This window comes from Schistocerca piceifrons, chromosome 2, assembly GCF_021461385.2.
Source record: "Schistocerca piceifrons isolate TAMUIC-IGC-003096 chromosome 2, iqSchPice1.1, whole genome shotgun sequence".
Lineage (NCBI taxonomy): Eukaryota > Metazoa > Arthropoda > Insecta > Orthoptera > Acrididae > Schistocerca > Schistocerca piceifrons.
In genome coordinates this window covers 822,463,715-822,487,514 of record NC_060139.1, presented here as the reverse complement: position 1 = coordinate 822,487,514, position 23,800 = coordinate 822,463,715, and the positions used below count along the sequence as shown (strand labels likewise).

The 23,800-nt window shown below is 44.5% G+C and overlaps 1 non-coding gene across 1 annotated transcript; it reads right to left on the bottom strand.

Annotated features, from left to right (window-relative positions):
* Nucleotides 1-4,985: 4,985 nt before the first annotated feature.
* Nucleotides 4,986-5,060, bottom strand: Trnat-ugu. Its single transcript has one exon. It is a non-coding gene; the product is annotated as a tRNA-Thr (tRNA).
* Between the last annotated feature and the right edge of the window lie 18,740 nt (nucleotides 5,061-23,800).

Genomic DNA, 23,800 nt, shown 5'->3' with positions numbered 1-23,800 from the left:
TACAGTAGGTAGCGCCCAGTACCACCATAGCTTGAACTTCTCTAAGGTTGTAGATGCTGCGATAAGGAATAGCTCAGTAGGCAGTTCAATTCAAGAGGTGTGGACGTCTCTAAAGTGGGCAGTCCCAGAAGTTACAAAGAAAGACGTGGATAGAAAGAATGTAACTGCGAAGAAACTATGGGTAACAGAAGAAATACTTGAATTGATCGATGAAAGAAGAAAATACAAAACTGTTCAGGGAAACTGAGGAACATAGAAATGCAAGACACTGAGAATGAAAGAAAACGGAAGTGCAGGGCTGCATGAAAAGTGTGAAGAAATCTAAAAAGAAAGTATTGTTGGAAGGACTGACCAGGCATGTACAGGGTGGGGCAAATAAAAGTGGATACGATTGGACGTAAATGTATGCATATAACCACACTGCGTGTACGCTCGCCACTTTATTCACGCCGGTTCAGAGCATAGTGCGGGCTGTGTTAGTGTGAGTGAATCAATGCAAAGGGAACGATGGTACTCACAGTGTAGTAGCGGATGTTCGTTGTGGAAAGTTACCTGACAGCAAAGTCGTGGGAACGGTATGGCCAGCTGTTTACTGAAAAGTGTAACGGTGTTAAAGTGTCAGCAAAGAGTGCCAGGCAACGCTTAGTCTGAAATGGCATCAGGCAGGAGCTGTTTCGAGCAAGTCCAAAAACATTCAGAAACGCGCTCGTACACCAGAAAATCTGGCTACACTTAACTAGATAACGCTTCAGAGTCCTACAAAATCAACCTGACGACTGGCACAAGAGACCAGCATATCACGTCTATCATGCGGGCGAGTACTCAACCTGGACCTGTAGTTGCATCTAGTGTCTATACTTCATACATTGAAAACAGCAAATGCTCCTCAACGCCTCCAGTTTTGTGAGTGGCTGCTCACTGAGATAACAACGAATGGCTTGGAAATGGATCGGATCTTAATGTCTGATGATGCCTAGTTTCCCCTCAGTGGTTAAGTCAAGTCTGAAAACCACACGTTCTGGGCAGCGGAAAATCCGCATAACTTTCACGAAACACCACTGCGTGTTTAGATGGTTGGGGTTAGGTGTGCAGTGTCTGCACGCAGCATTATTGGTCGCATCGTCTTTCATCAGACGCTAATTTCAGCGCGTTATATTACCAGCATTTTGAAACCATTTGTGTCAGAATTAACGGAGGATGCAAATACCTACAATTACTTCCAGCAGGATGGAAAAGCTGCCCATAGAGTCGACCGAAACTTTGAGCACATTCACGCAATCTTCACTCCTGACGGATTTGTTAGCAGAGGTCAGTCTGGTGGCGGCTCTAGCTGTCGACCCTCGTCACTTGATCTGTCAGTGTGCGATTACTTTCTGTGGGGAGCCGTCAAGTCTAAAGTGTATCGTACAACTCTCGTAGTCTTTAAGAACTACAGCAGAACATTTCGGACAAGACTGCAGCAATTCCAGCAGTCCAACTTCGATCCGCCTTTGGCAACTTTCTGATCAGAGCCCAGAAGAGCAAGAGACGAATAGTGGTCACTTTTATTGTCAGGTTAGTACTGATATGGTTCTTTGTGGCCTGGAAGTCTGTTCTCTGTGCCACTTTTATTTGTCTCACCCTGTAGAGAACTCAAAACAACCTTCAGTGAAATTAAAAGTAAAAGTGGTACAGTAAAAGTTCAATGTAAATTCCAAAGCAGACGGGTACCTAGAGTACACTGAAGGTCTCTATGAGGAGGAAGACTTGTCTGATGTGATAGCAGAAGAAAGAGGAGTCGATATAGAAGAGGTAGGAGATACAGTATTGGAATTAGGATCTTTGGAAGACTTAAGATCAAATATGGTAGAAGGGACAGATAACATTCCATCGGAATTTCTAAAATCGTTAGGGGAAGTGACAACATAACGACTACGTTGTTGTGTAGAATGTTGAAATGTGTGTCAATTCTTAAGGGACCAAACTGCTGAGGTTATCGGTCCCTAAGCCTACATACTACTTAACCTAACTTAAACTAACTTACGCTGAGGAAAACACACACACCCATGCCCGAGAGAGGACTCGAACCTCCGACGGGGGCAGCCGCCAGGACCGTGGCAAGACGCCTGAGACCGCGCGGCTACCCCGCCCGGCAAGTGTAGAATGTATGTGTCTAGCGATATATCATCAGACTTTCGGGACAAATAATCATCCACAGTATTCCTAAGACTGCAAGAGCTAACAAGTGCGAGAATTATCGCACAATCAGCTAAACAGCTACTGACGAGAATAATGTACAGAAGAATAGAAAAGAAAATAGGAAACCTCATATGATGGTAAGATAGACTTTAGGAAAGGTAAAGGCACCAGAGAAGCAATTCTCACGTTGCAGTTGATAGTGGAAGCAAGATTAAAGACAAATAAATAAACGTCCATATGATTTGTCAACCTGGAAAAAGCATTCGACAGTTTCAAATCGTGCAAGGTGGTCGAAATTCTGAGAAAAACGGGGGTAAGCTAAAGGGAAAGACGAGTAATATACAATATGTAAAAGAGCTAAGATTGAACAATAAGAGTGGAAAACCAAGAACTAAACGCTCAGATTAAAAAGTGTGTAAGACAGGGATGTAGTCTTTCACCTCTACTGTTTAGTCTGTATATCGAAGAATGAATGACAGAAGTAAAAGAAAGGTTCAAGAGAGGGATTTAAATTCAAGGTGAAAGGATATAAATGATAAAATTCGCTGGTGAGATCGATATCCTCGGTGAAAGTGAAGGACAATTACGGTACGTGTTACATGGATTGAGCAGTGTAATCAGTACAGAATACGGATTCAGAGCAAACCGAAGAAAAACGAAAGTAATCAGAAGTAGCAGAAACTTTTCGAGAAAGTTAACATCCGGATTGGTGATCTTGAAGAGTCGATCATTTCAAGTACATGGGCTTGTTTGTAACAAGTCTAAATGATACCTCCTATGAAATAAAGCAGAGACAGATTGCATCCATTGAAGCTTATTTCGCCATAACAAAGTTTCTATCCTCAAGGCTCTTGACTAGAACCAACAAACTAACCATCTATAAAACACTGATCAGACCAGTGCTTACATACCAGGGTTCTGACAGAAAAGGATGCTGAATCACTGGACGCATTCGGGAGAACGATACTCAGGAGAATCATCAGCCCAATTTGCGAAAAGGAAAGATGGAGGAGGAGATACACCCATGAGCAGCACGCCATCTACAAAGATCAGCCTATTAGAAGAACTGTGAAATCATGTAGGCTGAGGCGGAATGGACACGTGACGCGGATGAATGATATGGTAATACCAGAAAAGACATTATAAGGAAAGCCAGGTCTACAGAGAGGACGTAGTCGACCGAAAATTAGACGGGAGGACGTAGTCATAGAAGACCTTCGGCAGATGGGCTACAGGAACTGGACAATGCTATCAAGGGATCTGGATAAATGGAAGGAGATAGTTGAAGCGGCCAAGATACGTCATGGGCTGTAGAGCTGCAGAAGAAGAAGAAGAATAGGCAAAAATGGTATTCTTGGCCAAGAGAAGTACACTATGAAGGATGGGGTGGGGGAGGAGGAGGGGGGTTAACGTCCCATCGATGTCGATGTCATAAGAGCGCGGCGACTTGTTATGGTATGGAAGCAATGAGGCCTTGGTAGTTCGCTGGAGAGAGATGGCACCATATCTGCACACACAAGTCACCTAATTCCCGTAAATTCCAGGAATGGGGACGATGAGCTCTGGCACCACATTCAGTCACATCCTAGATGTGTTCAATCGGTTTCACATCTGGACGGTTAAGGGGGGGGGGGGGTGCAGCACATCAATTGGAGCTCGCCACTGTGTTTCTCGAACCACACCATCACCCTCCCAGCATTGTGACATTGTGCATTATCTTGTTGAAAAATGCCACTGCTGTTGGGAAACACGATCAGCATGAAGTGGTGTACGTGTTCTGAAACCAGTGTACTGTATTCCTTCGTCATCATGGTGCCTTCACGGGAGCCATGGATACCCATGTCGATGTTCTCCAGAGCATAATGGAGCCGCCACCAGCTTGTCTCCGTCCCGCAATACAGGGCAAGGAACTGTTCCCATGGAAGACGTTGGGTTCTCACCCTCCCATAGACATGATAAAGAACGTATCGGGATTCATCAGACTGTGCAACGTTCTGCCTCTGTGCCAATGGCGAGTGCCAATGGTCACATGCTCGTTTCAGTCGTAGTTGCCAACGTCGTGATGTTAACATTGGCACATGCATCGGTCGTCGGCTGTGGAGGCCCATTGTTATAGTGTTCGGTGCACGCTGTGTCCAGACACACTTTTACTCTGCCCAGCATTAAAGTCTGATGTCAGTTCCGCCACTGTTCACCACCTGTCCTGTTTTACCAATCTGCCCAGCCTACGACGTCCGACATCTGTAATCAGGAAATTAGAATTAATTTAATACCTTCAGCTGATGACGGGCGTTGATATACATCAACCGAGGAGGTGGCTTACAAAACACTCGTTCGACCTATACTTGAGTATTGCTCATCAGTGTGGGATCCGTACCAGATCGGTCTGACGGAGGAGATAGAGAAGATCCAAAGAAGAGCGGCGCGTTTCGTCACAGGGTTATTTGGTAACCGTGATAGCGTTACGGAGATGTTTAATAAACTCAAGTGGCAGACTCTGCAAGAGAGGCGCTCTGCATCGCGGTGTAGCTTGCTCGCCAGGTTTCGAGAGGGTGCGTTTCTGGATGAGGTATCGAATATATTGCTTCCCCCTACTTATACCTCCCGAGGAGATCACGAATGTAAAATTAGAGAGATTAGAGCGCGCACGGAGGCTTTCAGACAGTCGTTCTTCCCGCGAACCATACGCGACTGGAACAGGAAAGGGAGGTAATGACAGTGGCACGTAAAGTGCCCTCCGCCACACACCGTTGGGTGGCTTGCGGAGTATCAATGTAGATGTAGATGTAGATGTAGGTGAAAATGTGTGCCCCGACCGGGACTCGAACCCCGGATCTCCTGCTTACATGGCAGATGCTCTAGCCAGCTGAGCCACCGAGGGCACAGAGGATAGTGCGAGTGGAGGGACTATCTCGCGCCCGCCTCCCGCGAGACCCACATTCTTAACTTGTATGTCCACACACTATATTCTCTTAATGTCCCACACCAACACACTCATTACTCGTGGAAGACATTCTTACCAAGTCCTGTATGAGTTCTGGGAATATGTGTGCATCCGCACAGAAGGAGATCATGGCCGGTATTTCCGTAAGATGTCCGAAAGAACAGACACCATCTCCATATAAGTATATCTGTAATGAGGGGTGGTCACTCATCCTGCGACTTCTGGACATGGTTTTACCTTGGTTTCGCTGTGTATTGAAAACACTCACCAGAGCACTTCTCGAACACCCGACGAAATCTGCCCTCAGTCAAACTGTGATCACTCGCCTTCCCCATTCTTCGTATTAGCAGCACGCACACTGATACTACATGCACCTTGCTTGTGTCTGACTAGCCGTAATTTCTCGGCAGATGACGCTGCTATCGTCTGGATGGGTCTACATCGATAGTAGGACGGTGGTCATAATGTTCTGGCTGATTAGTGTATGCCAGTACTGTCAATAGTGTTTTGCTCTCGAAAGCTTGCGTACTTTGGGAAATAAAACTATTTTAATTTTCTGCAAATTCTCAGTTATCATTTGTTATCAGATACTGTAATTGTATTTCCATATTACGATAGGCAACCTGCGTGTGTTTTATACTTGTTAAATGAAAAATAATTTTATTTTCGTAGCAAAGATTTTATTTTCGAGGTACCAACTTCTCGTTTCTGTCTTGTTGCACAAGCGTCAATTGCATTTACTGTGTTTCATTTCTGTCCTGTTTCAGCATCATCTTTGGCTGTGTTGTGATGAATGAACGTCAGCATAACAGAAGTTTTATTTTGGCTATGTTGTGTGTGTGTGTGTGTGTGTGTGTGTGTGTGTATGGAAAATATCATGGCACTTGATGTAACCGTTGTATTTTTTTTTGTCTTGCTGACACTCGACATGCATTATTAATTTTAAGGGTCGATTACGCCTTACACTATGTATGACACACAAACTGAAATTTGAATGTTCACAAATGAGCTTAACTTGTAAGTTCACGGTGTCACAGCGTGCGAGTTTACCACTGCTGCTGCATGTAGACAACCTGATCTATCATTTTCCCTTGGAATCAATGGTATCGTAAGGTTTAGTACCGTATTTAAGTGCAAAGTGCGCTGGAGTCAACATAGTTTCCACTTAGGTTGTAATTGTGACCACAATGTGCAATAACTATGAAAACGAGGGAACATTGACTTAAGTTGCACATTTCTAACTTTTCTGGGGGCTCTGAATGAAACCATCTATGCTAGGAGTCTTTTAAGAGATGCTTTTCTTTCTCTTTGAGGTACGAGTCTTCTGACTGGTTTGATGCTGTCCGCCATGAATTTCTCTCTCATGCCAGCTTCTTCATCTGAGAAGAGCATATGCACCCTACATCCTCAGCTATTTGATGGCTGTATTCCAACCCTTGTCTTCCCCTGCAGTTTTTACATTATGCACCTCCGTAAAGCTCCATGGAGGCTATTCCCTGACATATTTACAAATGTCGTGTCATCCTGTCCCCTTTTCTGGGCGGTTAATCACTGATTATGCGGCATTATGCAGTTCTCATCTTACGTTCACCTAATTTTCAACATTCTTCTCTAGCACCAGATCTTAAACGCTTAAAATATGTTCTTTTCCGGTTTTACAAAAAAAAAAAAAAAAAATGGTTCAAATGGCTCTGAGCACTATGGGACTTAACATCTCTGGTCATCAGTCCCCTAGAATTTGAAACTACTTAAACCTAACTAACCTAAGGACATCACACACATCCATGCCCGAGGCAGGATTCAAACCTGCGACCGTTGTGGTCACGCGGTTCTAGACTGAAGGGCCTAGAACCGCACGGCCACACCGGCCGGCCCGGTTTTACACAGCACATGACTCACTTTCATACAATGTTGTGCTTCAAACGTAAATTTTCAGAAATTTGTTCCTCAAATTAAGGTCTATATTTGATACAAGTCTGATTGTCTCGACCAGTCTGTGCTAGTCTGCTCTTCATGTACTCCTTGCTTCGTTCATGAAGCGTCATTTTGATTGCAAGGTAACAGAAACAAATCGATAAATGGAAGAATTGGAATTTGCATGGTTGCTTCGCCGTAGTTTAATGAGGGAACAGTAGTTATTTTCTGAAATAATCTCTTCAGTTGATGTTTCTCAATTTCTCACCACCCATTTACACTCCATGGACGCTGACGTCCCACCTGACGAAGCTAACGGAGTTTGTCAATAGACCAATAGTGCTTGTTTCAGTGGTTTACAAAGCTATGATTAGTAAATGTGGCTTCACCACTTAATGAGATACGTGATACATCTGAAGTAACCTGCCTCAGAGCCAATTACAGAAGTTAACACGATTCTCACAATCGTTTCCATACAGCTCTTGTTGGAGACAGATGTGGCAGGGATGAAACCTATGTCGCTTTAGAATGCGTAGGACACTTGTCTGACTCATGCCACTTCCTCGTGCGATTGTGCAGGAGTTAATGTGCGGATCAACCACAACAGTAGCAAGAGCGTTGATTTCCCCTCTTCTGTCGTCACTTGTTCCCTTCCGTTACGTTGGCTAGGTGCTACACTAAAGCTTTCGCGAACTGGTTGAAGAGGTTAGTAAATAATTGCCGAGATGGTTCACGTCTGCTTGGATATCTTGCCGCATACACCGTGCAAAAACGATTTACAGTCTTCCTACACTCTCCATACACCTTGAGCATGTCAGCTGTTTCTGCGTTGGTAAATCTCACAGTCCAGCCACGACCTGCTGCTTGTACTGTCACACACTAACTGACTAGCAAGTCACAGTACACTCAAGGAACACATAATCACACTGTGAACAAACAGAACAACATCGTACTTAGTAACTAAATAGGTTGAATGGCACAAACAAGTGTCGGTTTTGAAACTTTTCAAAATACGATATCTCGTAGAATCCTACAACAACCACCACTGACATCTTAACTTACCATCCCTTTAGTTTGTTAATGTCAACAGACATTGTGCTATTTAAAAAAAGTGTATGTTTGCGCAAAAAGTACACTTTCTAAGTATTATTACAATCTGTTTATTGGCTAACAATACGGGCCTCTGAGTAGTAATCCATTCTGTGAAAACAGCACATCAACAGACCTTTGCATTTCCACAACATTTTATACGAAAGTTTTAGGCGATTCACTCTGTAGGTTTAAATGGCTCTGAGCATTATGCGACTTAACTTCTGAGGTCATCAGTTGCCTAGATCTTAGAACTAATTAAACCGAACTAACCTAAGGACATCACACACATCCATGCCCGAGGCAGGATTCGAACCTGCGACCGTAGCGGTCGCTCGGCTCCAGACTGTAGCGCCTAGAACCGCACGGCCACTGTGGCCGGCTGTAGGTTTCAAGTTACATTACTTTCCCTCGAAGGGCAAGTGTGCAAACTTACATCAATTTCGGAATAGAACTGTATATTTGTGTGGATTACAAAGACACAAATAACCAAATGGACACTCTCAGCAAATTTCAGTTCCAAAACAAATTTATGTTTTTCCTTCTTTTTTTTTTTAATTGACGGTCCGGATTATTTCTTGTGCAACCATTAACATGAAAAATCACAAAAAGAATGGCGTTGGTTGCATCACAATACATCAACTACATCCCGAGAAAATGCAAAGCGAATTTGATGTTTGAAATAACCGGAACACGTCGCTACTGCACGTCTCCAGATGCAAGAGTTAACCCAAAGTTGCTTATAATCGCGATGTGACTGACGTACGTAATCTTACTTTCACTGTTCTCACAAGGGCCGAAAGTAGTAATAGGGTTTCCTGCCATAAACATTCATATGTGGGGCTCACACTTGCATCTCGAGATGTGCAGCAGCGGCCCCCTTTTGTTTATTTCAAGCATCAACTTAGCTGTGCAAGTTATCGGGATGTAATTGATGTATCGCGATGCAATCAGCGCCATTCTTTTTGTGATTTTTCATGTTACTGATCACTTACTTTAAAAAAAAAAGAATGCCTGTGTTGAAACTTATACACTCCTGGAAATTGAAATAAGAACACCGTGAATTCATTGTCCCAGGAAGGGGAAACTTTATTGACACATTCCTGGGGTCAGATACATCACATGATCACACTGACAGAACCACAGGCACATAGACACAGGCAACAGAGCATGCACAATGTCGGCACTAGTACAGTGTATATCCACCTTTCGCAGCAATGCAGGCTGCTATTCTCCCATGGAGACGATCGTAGAGATGCTGGATGTAGTCCTGTGGAACGGCTTGCCATGCCATTTCCACCTGGCGCCTCAGTTGGACCAGCGTTCGTGCTGGATGTGCAGACCGCGTGAGACGACGCTTCATCCAGTCCCAAACATGCTCAATGGGGGACAGATCCGGAGATCTTGCTGGCCAGGGTAGTTGACTTACACCTTCTAGAGCACGTTGGGTGGCACGGGATACATGCGGACGTGCATTGTCCTGTTGGAACAGCAAGTTCCCTTGCCGGTCTAGGAATGGTAGAACGATGGGTTCGATGACGGTTTGGATGTACCGTGCACTATTCAGTGTCCCCTCGACGAGCACCAGTGGTGTACGGCCAGTGTAGGAGATCGCTCCCCACACCATGATGCCGGGTGTTGGCCCTGTGTGCCTCGGTCGTATGCAGTCCTGATTGTGGCGCTCACCTGCACGGCGCCAAACACGCATACGACCATCATTGGCACCAAGGCAGAAGCGACTCTCATCGCTGAAGACGACACGTCTCCATTCGTCCCTCCATTCACGCCTGTCGCGACACCACTGGAGGCGGGCTGCACGATGTTGGGGCGTGAGCGGAAGACGGCCTAACGGTGTGCGGGACCGTAGCCCAGCTTCATGGAGACGGTTGCGAATGGTCCTCGCCGATACCCCAGGAGCAACAGTGTCCCTAATTTGCTGGGAAGTGGCGGTGCGGTCCCCTACGGCACTGCGTAGGATCCTACGGTCTTGGCGTGCATCCGTGCGTCGCTGCGGTCCGGTCCCAGGTCGACGGGCACGTGCACCTTCCGCCGACCACTGGCGACAACATCGATGTACTGTGGAGACCTCACGCCCCACGTGTTGAGCAATTCGGCGGTACGTCCACCCGGCCTTCCGCATGCCCACTATACGCCCTCGCTCAAAGTCCGTCAACTGCACATACGGTTCACGTCCACGCTGTCGCGGCATGCTACCAGTGTTAAAGACTGCGATGGAGCTCCGTATGCCACGGCAAACTGGCTGACACTGACGGGGGCGGTGCACAAATGCTGCGCAGCTAGCGCCATTCGACGGCCAACACCGCGGTTCCTGGTGTGTCCGCTGTGCCGTGCGTGTGATCATTGCTTGTACAGCCCTCTCGCAGTGTCCGGAGCAAGTATGGTGGGTCTGACACACCGGTGTCAATGTGTTCTTCTTTCCATTTCCAGGAGTGTATTTGCTTATCTTTTACAATGTTTCATAGTATTTACATTTATGAGCCCCCGCCTTACATTCAGAGCAGTGAAAGTCATTTTTCAGTATGTGTTTTTGTTCCATAGATATTTTCGCTCAGATGTTTAAGTGGGCCACACTGTATGTACAGATTACAATTCCTAAATGGAACACTGAACTGTTACTTGAGTTACATTACGAAAATCGTGTTACATTACGAAAAACGTGTTACATCCTTTATGAGCTGAGGCGCTCATGTCCCATACGAACAATATGATTAAAATTCATTAGAACTGTGAGATTAAAAACAAGTAGTGCTGTTGAATAGACAAACGTCAAACTAAAGATATGGCAACTAGCTGTAGGGCCTACGTAGACTACGTGATGTAAGTAATGCGATAACGATGTGCACACATACAGATGGCGGTAGTATACACAAACTATGAGAGGGCAGTGCATTAGCGGAGCAGTGATTTGTGCTCAGGGATTCATGTTATTATGGCCGCAAGACGATAATTGACAGACTTTAATCGCGGAATGGTGGCTGAAGCTAGACGGATGGGACAGTCCATTTCGGGAATCGTCAGGGAATTGAACATTATGTGATCCACGGTGACAAGTGCCTGTCGACAACCCTATCAGGTATTACCTCTCACCATGGATAACGCAGTGGCCGACGGCCTTCACTTAACGACGTTTGCGTAGAGTTATCAGTGCTAACAGACAAGCAACACTGCCTGAAATAACCACAGAGATCAATGTGAGACGTGCGCCGATCGTATCCAATAGTACAGTGTCCGGAAAATTTGCGTTAATGGGCTACGGCAGCAGAAGACCGACGCGAGTGCCTTTTGCTCACAGCACGACATCGCCTGCAGCGCCACTCTTTGGCTCGTGGTCCATCGATTGGACCTTAGACGATTGGAAAACCGTGGCCTCGTCAGATGAGTCCCGATTATAGTTAGTGGTAGGGTTCGAGTGTGGTGTAGACCCCACGAAGCCATGTAATCAAGTTGTCAACAAAGTACTGTGCAAGCTGTTAGTGGCTACATAATAGTGTGGGCTGTGTGTACATGGAATGGATTGCTTCCTCTCGTCCAACTGAGCAGATAATTAAGTGGAAGTGTTAATGTTGGGCTGCTTCGAACCACCTGCAGACGCCAGGCCACAACTGATAGCGATCTGTTTGAGAACGGTTTTGGACAAGTCGAGAGAATAATTTGGCCCCAGATCACCCGACATGAATCCCACCGAAAATGTATGAGACGTAATCGAGAGAACAGTCCGTGCACAACTTCCTACACTAGCAACGCTTTTGCCTTTATGGACGAATATACAGGCAACATGGCTCAGTTTTTCTGCAGGAGACTTCCAACGACTTCTTGAGCCCATGCCTCGTCGAGTTGCTGCATTACGCCGAGCAAAACGAGGTCCAACACGAAGTTAGGATTTTTGTGTGTAATATTTAACTTTCCCTGCACCTACATACAAAACGTACCACTACAAGGCAAACTACTTCGACAACAGTAAGTACTGCTCCACCAACTGTATTTAATCTATCCCTTCTGAACACTGTTCGGTCGTTTAAAAAATTTCTGCTGAATTTATTTCCGGCTTTAGCTAGATTTCTGTACCAATAACTATTGGAGCTTCAGTGCTTTCTATTAGGCTTAGGGCTTGGAGCTCTGGTTCTTTGCAAATTTGGAAATTTTTGGTAAGGTCTGTGGGACCAAACTGCTGATGTCATCTGTCCCTAGGCTTACGCCCTACTTAATCTAACTTAAACTAGCTTACGCTAAGGACAACACACATACCTATGCCCGAGGAAGGACTCGAACCTCCAACGGTGGGAGCCGCGCGAACCGTGACAAGATGCCTCATACCGCACGGCTACCAGGTGTGGCTCTGGTTCTTTCCCAACTACCTTACTGTGTTTTACCTGCACCTTTTATATGGACGCTCTTTCTGTGGTTTCCTGAGACCCTCTAAAGCCCCGGCCAGACCCACCCACACAGCCCCCACTACTCGTGTAGCCACTTCCTATGTGTAATGGACTCCTGACCTATTAAGCAGAACCCGGAAACCCACCACCCAATGGCACAAGTCAAGGAATCTGCAGCGTACACAGTCAGACCCTAAACTCGTCTCTCACCAAAGGACCACAGTCGATTCTATCTACGATGCTGTAGATAGTGAGCTCTGCCTTAATCTCGCAAGCAAGCTAGCCGCTAGCCACCCAAAACCAGAGAGAATCTCCCTTGATCCAAAGTGACTCAAGTCATTGGTATCAACATGAGTCACCACCTGCAGTTGGCTGCACCCTGTATTCTTCATGGCATCCGGAATGACTCCACCCGGTATTCACACAGAGTGCACACTGGCTACCTACCCCTCCTTGGCAGCCATGTTATAAGGGGCCCATTATGCGCCTAATGTTGGAGCTCCCAACTACCACCAAACCCACCCTCTGTGAATGCCCAGATCTTGAGTGCCAAAAAGCTTCAACAGGGTGGACGTCTGCATATGGCTCACCATCAGCCATGAATAACGCCTGAAACCTGTACGTCAAACGAACCAGGGTGACCCTACGATCGGCCCTTTGGAAAGTCTCTCGCTGTATGCCAGACTTTGGAGTAATCTCCCATTTAACCACAGGTGAGGGGTCAACCTCAGTGCAGGCAATACTCAGGGGACACGTGGGAGGTGCTCGACGTCCTTCACATCCCCGTGTCCCCCCTCCACCCCCCCAGAGTGATGCCCCTTGGCAGCTGTCTCAATCTGCGATGGAAGCCAACACCGCATTGAGCTGTGGGCCTAAGGATCACGAACCAACTCAGTTCGCATCGGGACACAGCAGTCATAGCTCCTATCCATTACTGAAGTCTCTCCTGTTTGTAACAAATGAACGGTGTACTTATTAGCAGCAATAACTCGAGGTGCTCTCCCACTGATGGCCTTACCCACCCTGATATGCCGGAAAAATTATATGTTTAAAGCCGACGGCAGGCATAAAACGGCATCCGAAATTGTACTGAATGCTTTCTCAGAAAATTATTTTGAACAATTAGTTCATGAGCTCACTCGAAGTTTAAATGGCTGCGAAAGCATACTTGACCTGCTAGCAACAAATAATCCTGTTCAAATAGGGAGTATCAGACGGTTACAGGGGTTAGCGACCACAAAGCAGTTGCTGTTTGGCTGAATACCGTACCACCCTCCACAATCAAAAAGAAACGCAAAGTATAACTATTTAAAAAAGCTGATAAAAATATTCTTAACGCCTTTTTAAGAGACAGTCTCCACTCATTCCGTCCGCAGCTCTTGGTCTAGTGGCTAACGTTGCTACCTCTGGATCACAGGGTCCCAGGTTCGATTCCCGGTCGGGTTAGGGATTTTACCTGGCTGGGAAACGGGTGTTTGTGTTGTTCTCATTCATGAAAGTGGCTAGACTGGACTGTGTACAGATTGGAAATGTGTACGGGCGCTTATGACCGCGCATTGAGCACCCCACAAACCAAACATCGTCATCATCATCACCATCCACTCCTTCCGATCTGATCATGTAAGCGTAGAAAAGATGTGAGATGATTTCAAAGAGATAGTATCGACAGCAGTTGAGAGACATACACCACATAAATTAATATGTGATGGCACTGATCCCCTATGGTACACAAAACGGGTCAGATCGCTGTTTTAGAAGCAAAGAAAAAGGCATGCGAAATTTAAAAGAACGCAAAATCCCCAAGATTGGCAAAGTTTTGCAGAAGTTCGAAAGATAGCGCGTACTTCAATGCGAGATGCTTATAATAATTACCACAACGAAACTCTGTCTCGGAATTTGGCAGAAAACCCCAAGAGATTCTGGTCATACATACAGCACATCAGTGGCAAGATGCAATCAATACCTTCACTGCGCGACAACATCGGTGAAGTCACTGATGACAGTGCTACTAAAGAAGAGTTATTAAACAAGGTTTTCCGAAACTCCTTCACCAAAGAAAACGAATTAAATATTCCAGATTTCCAACCAAGAACAACTGCCGAGATAGGAAACATAGAAGTAGATATCCTCGGTGGAGCAAAGCAACTCAAATCACCTAATAAAGGCAAGGCCACCGGTCCAGATTGTATACCAGTCAGGTTCGTTTCAGAGTATGCTGATACAATAGTTCCATATTTAGCAATTATATACAACAATCTGTAACTAAAGACTTGAAAATTGCTCAGGTCACACCAATACCAAAAAAGGGAAATAAGTCATCCGCTGAATTACAGGCACATATCACTAACGTCGATTTACAGTAGGGTTTTGGAATATATACAGTGTTCGAACATTATAAATTACCTCTAAGTAAACGATTTATTGACACATTGGACGGATTCAGTAAATATCGTTCTTGTGAAACACAACTAGCTCTTTATACTCATAAAGTAATGAGGAGATGTCAAATTGATTCCATATTTTTAAATTTCCGGAAGGCTTTCGTCACCTTTCCTCACAAGTGTCTTCTATCCAAACTGCGTGCCTATGGAATACCGCCTCAGTTGTGCAACTGCATTCGTGATTTCCCAGCAGAGAGAGAACGGTTCTTAGCAAGAGACGGAAAGGCACTGAGTAAAACAGAAGTAATATCCGGCGTTCCCCAAGTGCTATAGGCCCTCTATTGTTCCTGTCTATATTAATGACATAGGAGACAATCTGAGTAGCCCTCTTAAATTGTTTCCAGATGATGCTGTCATTTACCGTCCTGTAAAGTCATCAGATGACCAAAACGAATAGCAAAATGATTTAAATAAGATGTCTGTATGGTGCGAAAAGTGGCACTTGACCCTGAATAAAGAAAAGTGTGAAGTTATTCATATGAATACTAAAAGGAATCCACTAAATTTCGATTAAGCGGTAAATCACACAAATCTGAAGGCTGTAAATTCAATTAAATACTTAGGGATTACAATTACAAATAACCTAAATTGGGACGGTCACATAGATAGTATTGTGGGTAGAGCATTCCAGAGACTGCGGTTCATTGGCAGAACACTTTGAAGGTGCAACAGATCTACTAAAGAGACTGCATACACCACGTTTGTCCGCCCTGTTCTGGAGTACTGCTGTAAGGTGTGGGATCCGCATCAGGTGGACTGCCGGATGGCATCGAAAAAGTTCAAAGAAGGGCAGCTCGTTTTGTATTATCGCGAAATAGGGAAGATAGGGCCACAGACATGATACGTGAATTGGCGTGACAATCGTTAAAGGCGATTTTTGTACCGACGGGATCTTCTCATAAAATTTCAATCATCAGTTTTCTCCTCAGATTGCGAAAACATTCTGTTGGCACCCGCCTACATAGGGAGAAATGATCGTCACGATAAAATAAGAGAAATCAGGGCTCGCACAGAAAAATGAACGTGCTCATTTTTACCGCGCGCCGTTCGAGAGTGGAACGGTGGAGAGCCAGCTTGAAGGTGGTTCATTGAACCCTCTGCCAGGCACTTTATTGTGAATATGAGAGTAATCACGTAGATGTATATAGTGAGGTACCCATCATTCTACGTTCGCAGAACACTCGTTAACGTCAGGTCATAATCGGAAAAGGAAGAAATCGAGATTCTGCCTAAAGAAAGCGTATGGTGGAGGTTGGATTTATTGATTGAATTACAGATTTTTAGAAGCGCGGCAAGGAAGGGTAACCTGCTCTTAAAAGAACAGTTGCGCTCGAGAAGTAGAAGCTTCTTTTCAACAATTTCAAGCCGTTGCTTGCGACCGTGTACTATCTTGCTAAAGTATCTTGTTTATCAACGTCACTTCGTTTTCGGAAGCGTAGCTTTCCTCCCGTACATCTCATAATACTTCCTTTATTTTCTTTAGATGGCATTATTTCTTTGAAAAGCTGGTTTCTCGCAAGAGGGAGCTGTTAATTACATCCTTTAAAGTCGGTTTCGACCCTTAAAGAAAGTTATATTTTCCTACATTTTCCGCTAGGCTACATAGCCTTCATGTTCCACATCTTTTTCCTTCTTTTCTTATATTGTGAAAACTGTGGGAGACTGACCAGTCTTTTTAATTTTACTTGATTTCACTCCATTGCTGTTATACTACTTCATTTTAGTAGCAACTTCGGTTTCTACGTTGTATGTTACGACGCTTGGTCGCTGCAGGACAATTAAAATATTATATAACTGAGCGTATATTACGGCATCGGCCTGCAACATATGGTGCGCTCTTTGCTAGTCTACTTAGGCCCTGCAGCTAGCTGCTACGTGCTAGTTTGACATTTGTCTGTTCGTTTGCCACACATGTTTTTAATCTTACTGTTTTAATGCGCTTAAATTATATTGTCTGTATGTTCATTGGGGGCCTGAGCTCGTGATGAATATAACGTTTTTTACGTAAAGTAATACATTTAAGTAGCACTTTTTACTTTCCATTTAGGAAATGTAATTACTTCATATTCACAAATGGCAACAATAATATATCATCTGTTGTTTTGCTTAGCGGTATCGAAAAGTAGGCCAAGTCTAAAAAACAGACAATTGATTGGCTGTGTACATTGTGAAATGGACACTTCATTCTCTTCCTACATCACAGCTAATTTTAAACAGTGTGTGTGGTCTTACTTTGGTTTAATTAGGCACAACTGGCTGTCGAAAGACCTTCCATAAACGGCTATTATCTATGACAAAAGACAATCTCCATAGTCCCTTGACAGGACTGGCGGAGTTCAAATCTTTGTCTTTTTTCTGTCGTCGAAGGAATTCCTTTCCAGTTTTGTTCTACCTCAGTGTGGAGCAATTAGGAGGACCGATAACGGAGATGGATACGTAAACTGTCTACTCTGCGTTCTAATATTACAAGACAATGAGAATATACAAGTAGCTTGCACAAACCTTTTTTCGTAGTGTGACCACGTCACCCACTATTCACTCTAAGAAAAAAAGCCTACGGCAGACGAAAACTACAGATCAACGAATATAAGGACTAAATCCTCAGACACAAAAGATCCTCGTCCGATTCAATGATCGACGTTATCGAGACTCTCCTTCACATGTGCCTCTTTCTGAGTTTGCATTCGGCCCTGATTTCATTTTTATGAATGACACTGCGCGACCACATCAAATAGCGCAGTGGAGGAGCTCTTGGAACGAATAGACTAGACGAATAGACTCGCTTGCCCGTTTCCCCGACTTAAATCCCACCGAGCACGTGTAGTATGTAGAGGGCAGACGTATTGCAGCATGTCGACATGGACCAACGATCACCTAGCAGTTTGGTGAAGGAATGGAAACCCTTTACGAAATGGTTCATATGGCTCTAAGCACTGTGGGACTGTAACGTCTGAGGTCATCAGTCCGCTAGACTTAGAACTACTTAAACCTAACCAACCTAAGGACATGACACACAGATCCATACCCGAGGCAGGATTCGAACCTGCGACAGCAGAAGTCGCGCGGTTCCGGACTAAAGCGCCTAGAACCGCTCGGTCACAGGGCTGGCAAACCCTTTACACATGAACTACTTGACAACCTTGTGGCCAACATGGGAGGACGTTGTAGAGGATGCATTGCCATCCCTGGCGATCACACACTCTGTTAATAACGAATCACACTTTCATCCAAAGGCAGTAACTGCACTAAGAGAAATGTCGTGTGACTAGGGCCTCCCGTCGGATATACCATTCGCCGGGTGCAGGTCTTTCGATTTGACGCCGCGTCGGTGGCTTGCGCGTCGATGGGGATGAAATGATGATGATTAGGACAACACAACACCCAGTTCCTGAGCTGAAAAAATCTCCGACCTAGCCGTGAATCGAACACGTGCCCTTTGTATTGACATTGTGTCGCGCTGACCGCTCAGCTACCGGAGACGGTATATAATAGCACTGAAGTCATCACATATCACTCTAGCTACAGTGTAATTATTGTGTTTGAATAAAAGTGTCATTGCCGTTCGTCTCATTGCATATTTCTTTCACTTACCTTCTGTTCCACACTGTAGCAATTTGTTCTACGTATGGTCCATGTTAATAGCGAGCTATATTAGTTGACAGTCAGTGACAAACCACGCTAAAGTTAGTTTCGTCCTAAAGCTTGGCACACCAGTGTAGTATTGCCAGAAGCCCCTTTAACATCTTCATAGAGCAGAGGGATCTCATATCAACACATAATGAATTCATTGTCGTTGAATTCAGTTACAATTTGTATTTATAACATGACGGAAATAAAAGAAAGTTTCAGGAGTGGAACTGGAATTCAGGGTGGAAAGATATCAATCATACCATGACATTGCTATCCTGAGTGAAAGTGAAGAAGAATTACATGATCTGCTGAAAGTACTGGACAGCCTAATGAACACAGAATATGGATTGAGACTAAATAGAAGAAGGACGAAAGTAATGAGAAGTAGCAGAAATGAGAACAGCGAGGGAAATTACATCAGGATTGATGGTCACGAAGTAGATAAGGGATTCTCGTATCTAGGCAGTAAAATAGCGGCGGAGCAAGGAGGACATCAAAGGCAGACTTGCACTGGCAAAAAGGGCATTCCTGGCCAAGAGAAGTCTACTAGTATCAAACATAGGCCTTAATTTGAAGAAGAAATTTCTAAGAAGGCGCGTTTTGAACACAGCATTGTATGGTAGTGAAACATGGACTGTGGGAAAACAGGAATTTCAAAATTTGTGGTAAGGTCTTATGGGACCAAACGGCTGAGGTCATCGGTCCCTAAGCTTGCCCACTACTTAATCTAACTTAAACTAACTTACGCTAAGGACAACATACACATACCCCTGCCCGAGGGAGGACTCGAACACTCGAAGGAGGGGCGTGCAAGACGCCATAGACCGCGCGGACCGTAAAAGACCCCGTGCGGCGGGAAAACCGGAACAGAAGAAAATAGAAGATTTGCGATGTGATAGTAAAGATGAATGTTGAAGATTAGGTTGACTGATAAGGTAAGGAATGAGGAGGTTCTGCGCAGAGACGGAGAGGAAAGGAATATGTGGAAAACACTGACATGGACAAGGGACAGTATGATAGGACATCTGTTAAGACTCAGGGAATGACTTCCGTGGTACCAGAAGGGGCTGTAGAGGGCAAAAAGAAGACAGTGATTGGAATAAATTCAGCAGATGATTGAGGACGTAAGTTACAAATGCTGCTCTGAGATGAAGTGGTTGGCAAAGAAGAGAAATTCGTGGCGAGCCACATCAAACGAGTCAGAAGACATGATTAAAAAAAAAAATCCTCGGTTTTCTTCAAACCGTGACTTTCAAAGACCCCTTAATTTCTCGAAATTAGTAGTTGTGGACTTTCACACTAAGTATCATCAATTGACTGGCTTGTGCATATCTGAATACTTCGATAATCACTGACGAAGGTACTGTATCTTACTTATCTTTATACGTCGATGTACCCTGGGGTTCCAAGTTGTGATTCTTTAATAAAATATTCTTTGACATGCTTCTGAGAACTTACTTTAATGATTACGAGGAATAACTCTTTTCAGTTTGTAGTAGGTAGGGCTGACGATAGTGGCCAGATTCAAGAACAGTTCTCTGCTGTTTTCGCATATGAAAAACAGTAACATAAAAAACAACGAACATGTAGCGCTGGACTAAAATTTCTCTTGACCTTTCCGAACGTGCGCTGCGGCTCATAAATTTGTGGACCCAGAGAGTCGGCCCTGCCAGCTCTGCTGACAGCTTGTCCTTGTTGCACGTGTCTAACCAGATCCGTATTCCATGTTCCAATTCGCTACGTCCGATGTTTGCCGATAGCCGATAACAACTGGTATTCTCACATTAGCATTCTTCAAGGTTATCGGGCAAAAGCAATGGTTGCAAAAAGTATGGTCTTGCTAACTCTAAAGTTAGGACCGAAGATATTTGCAGCGAAACGTTAGCTCCGCACTGTCTGGACTGGACATCAAAACACGACAGTGGGTACAATCAGCTGCCAGTACCTGCAAGAGAAGTTACATGTCTGAGGCTCGCTGCTGAGATATTTATAACAGCTTGAAGTCGAGAATTACGTCTGCCGCAGGATTCCTGTAAATAACGTGTATCCCAAGTGGGTCAGGTAGTTGGGGATGTAAGATGAATGGAGACATTACGTCCTATAAACTGATGCAAATTGACACCTAATATCCGAATCGTATGACAAAAAAAGGTAATATATAGAATGGACAGATACAATCCGAAAAGCCTGCAGGGATGTTCCAGGATAGTTGGGTTGTGAATAACTCTCAAGAAAAAAATTCGTCACGTCGCACCGTTTCCCATGTAACTAATATTGATGTCGCCTGTCGGGCAGTTACACACGCAAATTCAAACCCTCGCGTGAGCTAAAATGCGGTAATGCACAGATATCTGTGGATTCGTGAGTCACCGTTTGTTGAAATGCTCATTGCCAGTTAAAATAAGCCGTTTTCTGAAATGAGAGGGGGGGGGGGGGGGGTAAGTTCCTATGGAACCAAAGTGCTGAGGTTTTCGGTCCCTAGGCCTACACACTACTTAATCTAACTTAAACTAACTTACGCTAAGGCAATACACACACCCATGCCTGAGGGACGACTAGAACCTCCGACGGGGAAGCCGCGCGAACCATGGCAAGGCGCCTAAGACCACGCGGCTACCCCGCGCGGTACCAATTTAGGTAACACGAGGAAAACTTAAAGCACGATGGCCTTACGATGATTTGAACCCTGACGAGTGCCATAACCACTCTCCCGCTTCCCTCGGTATCAGGAAATCAGTTTATCACGCTTTTGTCAAAGGAACCATCCCATCATTAGTCTGAAGTGATCGAAGGAAACAGAGGGATAGCTAAATTCACACGCGCAAACAGTGTTGGAAGAAGCCCTGGATGAGTGTCTTGAAAGGGATAAGGATAGTGATATACAGAATTCTCAAAAAAAGTGTCGAATACTTTTAGAGAGGGTAGTACTCTTCGAAACAAGAAAAATAAGTCCAATAAACAGGGGTCCGGAACCGCATACTTTCCGAGACAAACACTTGTTTATAGGAAGGGGCGCGCGACGCTTGGTTGCTGATAAAAGCACGGTCGTTGCATTGGGGCTTCGTCAAATGTGTCAGCTTGGTTGTGTAGTGTCTTACTCATAATACTCTACCTACCATTAGGTGGTCTGCAGTCAGTTGTGTGGTTCCAGTAGTGTTGTAGGCTACGTTCGGGTTCGCCATGTTTGTGTGCCTTATTTTACAGTACTGTCAACCCTGCGCACGTATCATGGTATTGTACCTTCTTCCAAACGCGGATTCACTTATGTGTTTACTGTTATAACGCTGTTTGTGCGTTCAAATGGTGTAGTACATCTACATTTCCTCTCTGCTACCACTTGTTAGCAATGGGAGCCTACTACTCGACAAGTGAATGGCCGATATGATATTCTACTACGGTTTAGCAAGTGGAAGTAGCCTGCGAGCCCGTGCCCTCTACGCTGGAAAATATCCACAGTGCAGAGTGCCCTCTCATAATCTGTTCGGCAGACTTTTCCAGCGTCTGAGGGACACAGGTACCCTTGCATGTCGGAAGACTGACAGTGAAAGGCCCCGCACAGTCCGCACGCCTGACAGTGGAGCGTGTGCTACATTTGGTGGATGAAGCCCCTGGGACCGAATGCCGGACATTTGCTACGCTGGACATTTGCCACACTTGCCCCTTAGCCAGGTAACTTGAGTAGCGATCCGTCAGGTAAGGGACTCCCTTCCTCGAACTTCTACTGTCAACTTTCAAACCGCCGCCCCACATCTTACTCGATAGAACCAGTACGTAAGGGACCTCCTTCTTCGACATCTTGGCGAAATACAGAGCTTCTTTTCCGAAATCGAAATATTTATAACTTTTGGGAAACGAAAGCAATACCGACGATTATGTCAGTATGTAATCAGTTCTGCCAAGTATAAATATAGATCCCTCTGTCTGTACGGTAGCTTCCTTTCACGCTTACTGATTGCGATGGAAACAGTCCATCGCTATGGCAGCAACAAGAACGGAACTATGTAAAGAGAATGCGAATGTACGCTAATCATTTATTTTTTATCACTGCATTTAGCCTACTTTAATTACTTCAACTGAATGCCCAAAAGACAATAAGGAACGAAGAAATGGGTATGTGAATGTTTGAAAAGAAGAACGACATACTCCATATTAATTTACTCTCTAAAATCCGATATCCCTTGCGGCGAAACATTTGTTAATAAAGTGTAGCGGGACAATGTTCAAAAACATGACTGAAAATACGTTCACTAGCTAGAGATAAGAACATCTCTGATTGACATGTCATCTAAAGTCGCTGTAGAATTTTAAAAAGTTAGAAATAAGGAAATCAAATAATACAGAAAACTATGCTTGTAACGTACGTTGTTGTTCTACATTGTTTAGCTCTGGTATATACAGGGTCACAGAGAAAGCATCCTAGGTTTTGCATGGAAAAGCCGCAATTGAAATGATCTGAAGTACAACAGAAACAAGAAGCACAACTTCGGGAAAAATAATGAATGTGTGTTCCAGTTCACAAGCGACATTGAAGGAGATAGTTCCTGTGATGGGCAGAGGTTATATTCGACAAACGGAATAAATTAATAACTGGCTCCATTTACCGACACCCGGTCTCAGATGAAACAGTTGCTGAACAGTTCAAAGAAAACTTGAGTCTCATCGCAAATAGGTACCCTACTCACACAATTATGCTTGACTTCAATCTACCTTCCGTATGTTGACAAAAATACATTTTCAGACCCTAAGGTAGATGGAAAACAACTTCCGTAATTGTTCTAAATGCTTCTTTTTAAAATTATTTTGAACAATTAGTTCACGAGGCAATTCAAATTGTAAATGGTTACGAAAACACACTTGACCACTTAGCCACAAATAATCCTAAGCATCACGACGGATACAGGGATTACTGAACACACAGTCGTGGCGAGGCTCGATTCCGTAACAAAGAAATTCACCAAAACTAAACGCGAAATATATCTATTTATAAAAGCAGCTAAAGTTTCTTGACGTCTTTCTAAGAGACAGTCTCGAATCCTTCCAAACTATTTAAGTGAAGACCATGAGTGGCTTAAGCTCAAAAAAATATTATCAACAGCACTCGAGAGATTCATACCAAATGAATTAATAAAAGACAGAACTGATCCCCCAAGGTACACAAAACACGACAGAAGCTGCTGCTGGAGCATCGAAAAAGGCACGTATAATTTAGA